This window comes from Myotis davidii, unplaced genomic scaffold (assembly GCF_000327345.1).
Source record: "Myotis davidii unplaced genomic scaffold, ASM32734v1 scaffold104, whole genome shotgun sequence".
In the NCBI taxonomy this organism is placed as follows: domain Eukaryota; kingdom Metazoa; phylum Chordata; class Mammalia; order Chiroptera; family Vespertilionidae; genus Myotis; species Myotis davidii.
This window is the reverse complement of record NW_006296625.1, coordinates 4,337,584-4,346,140: the sequence shown is the minus strand read 5'-3', so window position 1 is coordinate 4,346,140 and position 8,557 is coordinate 4,337,584. Positions and strand designations below refer to the sequence as shown.

Sequence of the window (8,557 nt, the reverse complement as noted above, 5' to 3'; positions counted from 1 at the left end):
TAGGGCCTCTTCAGCAGTTCAGGGTTTGTCACCAACTATTTCAATGGTTCCACTGCTCACCACCCCCATCTGCCCAATGGCGGCATTTCTGATGAAATGGAAGGGAAGCTGTTCTGCATATGAAAACTCTCCCGTTGGGTTAGATGAATATCTCCATGTAGGTGCCTGTGATTAAACAGTTCCCAGGTAGAGTTAGGGAGGTGGTTAATGATTAAGGACACATTAGGTATTATCTCTGCTTTCTAGGTGAGGCAGAACAAAAAAAATCTTAAGTCTAAAAAGTGTCTTGTTTAGAAAGAAGCTATGGTTCTACATTAAGAAATTATAAAAGTATAAATAAAATAAATTCATGGAACTATGTTAAGAAAGACAAATTTCAGAAGTGTGAAAACTTCTCATGCCCCAGTTATGAGGCCACAGTTCTAATAAAATCTGTAGTGATGTAAGCATATGTATATAAGCACATATAGGCTGCACTATTACTAGTGTTATATAAGTGAATAACTAGAGTTCTAGAAATGAATAATGAGATTTTAAAGTGTGAAGATTCCATGGGAAAAGGTAGAATTTGAGCAGGGTTTAATAACGTGCAATGAGTAATAAATGTATTGTATTATTGTCATATTCCTGTATGTGAGAAGATAAGATCCAGGTCTGCATCTATAATAGCAAACAAACGTAAAAGAAGGGATTTGGATTTATATTAAAAAATGTTGGAGAATAAGGAAAAATTAATAATGATTGTTAATTGACATCTAACTCATTCTTATTACCAAAGAGTTTTTACACTTTGAGGAACTAACAGTTCATGAAAATTATATTTGAATTATCCACTATTTTCAATACATTTCTGAATTTTTGAAAATATAATAGAGCATTAACATTATTATTGCTTTTTTGCAGTGAGTAGAAAGCAATTATTATTATTAATATGTAATATGATCAGCAGAAGCAGCAAAAGTAAGAATCAAATTTTATTTCTTCAGTTGATTTATTCAAATACACTATTGCAACAGCTTGCAGGCACATATATAATATAAATTGAAAAGCTGTAATTATAATTATAAGTTAAAATATAAATGTAATAAGGACACAATAAATATGGGGAGAAGACAAAAAATATGCTAAATGACCAAACCAAAATAGGTACTAAGAAAACCAGGTTGGATAGGTGGCTGGTGTTATAGGATTTCAAAAACATATTTCCTAGGCTTTCACTCTTCCCAAGAAAGAGAAATCTAAGCTCTTTCTACCTTATAGGTGATTTTTTTTTCTTTTTAAAATATGCTCAAACAATATTTTGATTGGTTATTTTGAATATCTATAATAATAAAAGTGTAATATGCTAATTAGACTGGATGTCCTACCGGACATCCTTCCAGACGACCTTCTGGATGAAGCTGGGGCTGCGAGTGAAGCTGGGTCCTGGGTTCCAGAGGAAAGCCAGTGCTGGCAGCCGGGGGAAGCTTATATTACTCTTGCACCAATTTTGTGCATCGGGCCTCTAATATATTATAAATAAATAGAAAGCGATAATACCATCTTTTTTTCATGTACTGATAACCATGCTACCGGAAAAACAAACATGTAAAGCCGAAGACATTTATTCACTAAATCATTTATTTAGTGAAGACAAAAATTCTATTTTTTAAATAAAATGTATCTTCTTTCAGTACCCTAAAAGTAATATCCAGATGCCCCAAAAGAGCAAATAAGCTTCCTATGGGATGACACTTTATGACAGAACAACATCATTTGACTTGTCAGGTTAAAATTCTTCAAATTCTTGGACAACTTCCTCAGTGACCTGGCAACAGATAAGTTTATATTACTTTGCCTTTGTTTCTCTTCTTTCTTTGTCTTTAATCCCTTACTGGAATTGATTCTCTAAAGAGCTAGACACTTAAAAATAGATTTGTAGCTGTATGGGATCAAATAGGCTTAAATCTAACTTTTTGCTTTTCCCTTATTTTATAAATACAGGGTAGAGCAAAAGTAAGTTTACAGTTGTTCATATGGAAAATAATAAAATAATTGATAAATAATAATTCAAGAATAAACTCTTTCTTGTACTTGCAACTGTAAACCTACTTTTGCCCACCCCTATACTTTCATCATACAAAACAAAGTATTAGACCATATGGAATCATGAAAAATAATTTTAACACAATGTCTTTTATGTGGAACATTTCTGTTGGAATATGATTCTTTTTGAGAAAATCTATAACACTTATTGAAAAAAAAATCACTTCTATAACAATTATTAAGGTTTTGGAATGCAAGCAAAATGAATAGTTTCTTAAGCCACATGCCCAAGAGAACCAAGGAATCTATTTTCCATTAGAGATCAGCAACGTTTTTTGGTATATAAACAGCTTTTGCATGGATGACCTGGTAGCTTACAATGGATGTAAATTTGTGACTTGTTAGAAGTAAAATATCAGTCTGGGAAATGAGACCACTCTAATTTTAAAGCCAAAACAGGGAACAGCAGTGAGGTGGCTTAGAGGTAGTCTCCATGTAAGGATGAGGGGTTAGAAGGAAGAGAACACGACTCTCTCCTACATTCCTGCATTCTGGCTGACCAGAAAGGAATCATGCGTTCTTTTGTTTTGAAAAATCTGTACCTAATTTTAGATGATAATCAGTGGTATGAATTTGGTTTGCACTTCTCTGTGCTATGGGAAAGTTCCAGCAGTTGTCATAATTCAGCTTAGTGGTGACAGCACTCTGCTGGGCATCCAAACTATTTTTGTGAAGTAAGTTACTATGGCAGAAAGTGCGTGGGAAGAACATGGTGGAGAATTTACTCCTCAACTCGGTTTTGTTCCCAACTTTTCTCAGAAGCTGAATTTCCTGGTGATTCTGGGGAAGTCCACTACCCTCTTTATGCCTGAGCATTTCTCTATGCAAGGAAAATGTGTTCCTGAATCATAGAAAATGACCCAAACTCATGTGCTTTATAAAAATAATCCCAGGATAATGGGAAGTTTAACAGGGCTTTACAGTCTTTAGATAGTGTTTGCTTAATTTTAATGTAAAGTGCATTACCCAATTAAAACAGGATTAAAAAGTATACTGACATAAAACTAATTTTATTGGATTGTGATTTTCATTTTACAGTTTAATACTCCTACATCTTATATGTGATCTTTTGTGGTCCCAAAGAAGTGGCCTTGCAATCCTATGTAGATTTCTGTAGTGGAAATAATTTAGTTTCTATATCTAGATTCCTTAGGATTCAAATCTCAGCTCTGCCACTAGACCAGTGGTCAGCAAACCGCGGCTCTCGAGCCACATGTGGCTCTTTGGCCCCTTGAGTGTGGCTCTTCCATAAAATACCATGTGCAGGCATGCACGTACAGTGTGATTGAAACTTCATTGCCCATGCGCAGAAGTTGGTTTTCAGCCTGGGCAAATCTATTTTGAAGAAGTGGCATTAGAAGAAGTGGGACTACATTACCTGAGGTCGACCCGTCAAATTGAGGACGTTTTTAGCAAAGGCCAGCTTAGGAATACCGTAATTAAGTTAATAACAATGTACCTACCTATATAGTTTAAGTTTAAAAAATTTGGCTCTCAAAAGAAATTTCAATCGTTGTACTGTTGATATTTGGCTCTGTTGACTAATGAGTTTGCCGACCACTGCACTAGACCTTCGGCAAGTTATTTAATCTCTCTCTGCCTCAGTTTTCTCATCTGTAAAATGGGAATAATAATAATACTACCTATTTCACAGGATGTTGTGAAGGGAAAATGTCAATGCATGTACGGTGCATAGCACATTGACTGCACATAATAAAAACAAAATATTTTTATTTTTAAAACTTTAGCTAACCCATTAGAGTTTCTATTTCATTATCTGAAAGAATATACTATATCTTATAGGGTTGTTAAAAAAATCAAATTAAAAATTTAAAAGTAAACAATTAGCAACACTCAAGTGACAGGTTGTATTTTCCTTTTTCTGTCCCTACTTTCAAATACTCATGCATTGGTGCATTATAGACAAAGTGGTCCTACACATTGTCCCGATAACCAGGATGTCATTACTCACTGCTCTTTTTGTCCTACTGATGCACTGTTTTCTCAAAGGTAGAAGGGTGGTCAGGAGATTATATACATGTGCACCTTAGAAACCAGCAGCTCATAATCATGATGAAAACCAGCAGCCTGACAGCATTTGGAAGTGCATAATGGAGTTGGACCTCCTCCAAAGACCCATTCCCAGAGAACTGTCATTGTTTTACCTATTTGATGGTTCTTGTTAACAAGGCTATTGTTACTTGACCTAGCTAGGCGACTATAGGCTTTTCCCTCGGGGCATCTGTCAAAAACAATCAGAGGCAATTGTTTAATATTTTGACCATCTGAGATGGTGGTTAATAGTTGGAGCCCAATAGGCTAACAAAATAATTTAAAAAGAAGATCTCTAGAATAAGCTGTCCGTAGGTGTGTTGGAAAGAGATTTGACATATTCCCGGAGCTCTAGAAGGTTGCATGCATGCCTAGAGCAGTGTATATGCTAAGAAAAAATCTGAGAAGAACCTAACCCTGTTTTAGTTTGTTTGAGCTGCTGTAACAAAAATACCATAAACTTAATGGTTTATAAACAACAACATTTATTCCTCACAATTCTGGAGGCTGAAAATTCCAAGATCATGTCGTTAGCATATTCAATGTCTGATCGAGGTCCACTTCCTCATATATGGTTCCTTCTTGCTGTGGAATCTCTCTCAACCTTCTTTTATATGGTCACTAATCACTTCCCAAAGGCCCACCTCCTAATAATATCACTTTAGAGATTAGGATTTCAACATGTAAATATTTGGGGACACAAACATTCAGACCATGGCATCACTCATCTCTGGCTAACCTTGGAGGTTCTGTGTAAGTAGGAAGTAAAGGCTAACACAGAATTATAACCTGCCCAGTTGAGTGTTAAGATAGCTTCAAACTATACACACAGATGCTCAGCGAAGATTGGGAAACATATTGTTTCCACACATTTAAGGAAACTTTAGTGACATGATAAGTAATACAGACTTTACAGAATATGTTCAGAAATGTCAATAACAAACAACAAGCCTTGGGGAAAGAAGAAACTGATTTCCTGAGTTGTCAAATTATTTAAAACACTCAGGTTTCAACAGAATGTTATGAAATATATAAAGAAATATTAAAATATGACCCACACACTGGAAAAAGAGCCAATAACACTGTCCTTGTGGAAGTCCAATTGAAGTTATTAGGCGAATACTTTCAATCAGCTTCCTAAACTTTTCCCAAATGACTAACAGAAATCATTCTAAAGAATTAAAGAAAAGTTTGAGAATGATGTCTTATTACATAGAGAATACCGGCAAACAGATAGAAATTAGACACAACCTGCTGACGGCGGCAGAAGAAGACGCTGTGGGTGGGCCTGTGGCAACCACGCCTGCCTGACCGGGAACCGAAGCCAAACAGTCATCGTCAGAATGTCGGGAAAAGACCAGATTGAAATCTTTCCCTCGCGAATGGCGCAGACCATCATGAAGGTTTGATTAAAAGGAGCACAGACAGGTCGAAACCTCCTGAAGAAAAAATCTGATGCCCTAACTCTTCAATTTCGACAGATCTTAAAGAAGATCATAGAGACTAAAATGATGGGTGAAGAGATGAGAGAAGCTTCCTTTTCACTTGCTGAGGCCAAGTTCACAGCAGGGGACTTCAGCACCACAGTTATCCAAAATGTGAAGAAAGCCCAAGTGAAGATTCGAGCAAAGAAAAATAATGGAGCGGGTGTTACCTTGCCAATATTTGAACATTACCATGAAGGAACTGACAATTATGAACTGACTGGTTTAGCCAGAGGTGGGGAACAACCGGCTAACTAAAGAGGAACTGTGCCACAGCAGTTGGAGCTACTGGTGGAACTCACCTTGCTGTGGACTTCCTTTGTTGCTTTGGATGAAGCTGTTAAGATAACCAACAGGTATGTAAATGCCATTGAACATGTCATCATTCCCAGCATTCCCCAAACTGTTTATTTTTTGGTCTAATTTCACTGGTTGTAAAACTTCCCTGGATGTCCATTTATGGGATTACTTTTGCAGAATCCTAATTTACCAGCCATTGATCACAGATGAGATTTAGAGAACCTGCCTAGGAACTTGTAGAATTTATTCTGCGGAAGTGTCACCCTACCCCAGTCATAAATGGTTATAAGTGATCGACCTACCAAGCGTATTAGGAAATTCCTCTGGAACCCACAGTGGTCTCAGGCCAATACAAGGAGGCCAGCTACTGTAGGAGCACCCTCCATTCCTACCCACTCGCACCCCTGGCACTGCTGTCTGACATAGCTGCAGCCATCCTGTGTTTCTGTGGTACTTCTCCAGCTCTAGGAAAGCCTTCCCTTAATTTACCTTGCATGACAGGTCTCTGTTTGTTCTCTCTGTCATGGAACAGTTGTGCCAATTTGCATGTGACTGTGGTATAAACAGTAAAATGATTAAAAATGAATTGCTCATTTTTTAAAAAGAAATTAAGGAAACAGAACTTAATATCTGTGCCGGCAGGGAGTATTCCTCTATGGTGAAGAATCAGTTAAAAGATGTGTGTGTTTCACTAAGAGGTTCCAATGGACTGACTTCTGGCACAAATGTAAAGACAGGATGGTTGTTAGATATGCTGAAACCTTAAATGGCAGAGGATATAAATAAAGCAAAAAAAAGTAAAAGAAAAAGAAATAGAAATTATTAAAATAAAAACAAATAGAAACACTGGAGTTGAAAAGTACAATGGTTATAGTAAAAAATTCACTCAATAGACTCAACAGCTAATTTGAATAGGCAGAAAAAACAATTACTGAAATTGAAATTATCCAGAAACAGAAAGACAAAAGAATGAAGTAAAATGAACAGATTCTCTGTGAGATACCATCAAGCATACTAACATATGAATAATTATTTTTTTTCAGATGTAGAGGAAATATAATAGTTGAAGAATTTTTTAAGAAAGAATACTTGAAGAAATTATGGCTAAAACCTTCTCAAATCTTATTAAAAAATTTATTGAGCTCAGACAGTGTGGTTCAGTGGTTGGGCATCAACCTATGAACCAGGAGGTCATGGTTTGATTCCTGCTCAGGGCATATGCCCGGGTTGTGGGCTCAAGCCCAATAGGGGGCACGCAGGAGGCAGCCAATCAATGATTCTCTCTCATCATTGATGTTTCTCTCCCTCTCTCCCTCTCCCTTCCTCTCTGAAATCAATAAAATGATATTTTTAAAAAAATCTTTGACACACTCAAGAAACTTAATGAACTCCAAGTAGAAAAACTCAAAAGAGATCTCTACCTCGGCACATCATAATCAAACTCAAGACAAAGAGAAAATATTGAGAGTAGTAAGAGAAGCAATTCACCAAGTTCAAGAAATTTCTAATAAGATCAACACTCAGTTTTCATTTAAAACAATGAAGGCCAGATAGCAATGTGAGAATATGTTCAAAGTACTGAAAGAAAAAGACTGATAACCAAACAATTCTATTTCCAGTGAAACTATCCTTCAGAAAATGAAGAAGAAATTAAGACACTTAGAGAGAAACAAAACTGAGAGCATTCACTACAGCACACTTTCCCTATAAGAAATATTAAAGGAAGTCATTCAATATCAAATGAAAGGACATTAGATAGTAACTCAAATCCAAATTATGAAATAAGGAACACTGGTAATGGTAACTGCCTAAGAATATATAAAAAAAGAATAAATTATTTTTGTTTAGAAGTATCTTTTTCATAAATAATTTAAAATACAACTGCCTTTAGGAGACACATTTTAGCTATGAAGACAAAGATAAACTCAAAGTGAAAGGATGGAAAATAATTCTCCAAGCGAACAGCATCCACAGAAAACTAGGTGTAGCCTTGCTTATATCTGACAAAATAGATATCAAGATAACAAAGGTAACAAGAGGCAAAGATGGACATTTTATAATGATAAAGGGGACACTACATCAAGAAGGCATAACACTTCTCAATATCAATGTACTGAATCAGTGAGCACTGAAATATACAAAGCAACAACTAACAGAACTAAAGGGAGAAGCTGACAAAAACACAATCATAGTTGGGGAACTCAATACTCCATTGACAGCTCTAGAGAGATCATTCAAACAGAAAATCAATAAAGGAATAGCAAACTTAAATGAAACATTACACCAAATGGGCATAATTGGCATTTACAGAGCCTTTTATCCGAACATCAGATTATGCATTCTTACCCAGTGCACATGGAACAGCCTCAAGGATAGCCTAGGATACGTTGGGTCACAAAACTAGCCCCACACATTCAAGAAAATTGAAATCATGCCAAGTGTATTCTCTGGCCACAATGCTTTGAAACTAGAAATCAGCACCAAAAAGAAAGTAAAGAAATACACAAGTATGTGGAGATTAAGCAATATATTACTAAAAAAATGTCTGGGCCAAAGGAGACATAAAAGGTGAGATCAAAAGATAAATAGAGACAGCCCAGGCCTTGTGGCTCAGTTAGTTGAGCATAATCCCATAC

The 8,557-nt window shown here is 36.1% G+C and overlaps 1 pseudogene; it reads left to right on the top strand.

Moving 5' to 3' along the window:
- The first annotated feature begins 5,436 nt into the window (after positions 1–5,436).
- LOC102754008 lies at positions 5,437–6,044 on the top strand (annotated as a pseudogene).
- The last annotated feature ends 2,513 nt before the right edge of the window (positions 6,045–8,557 follow it).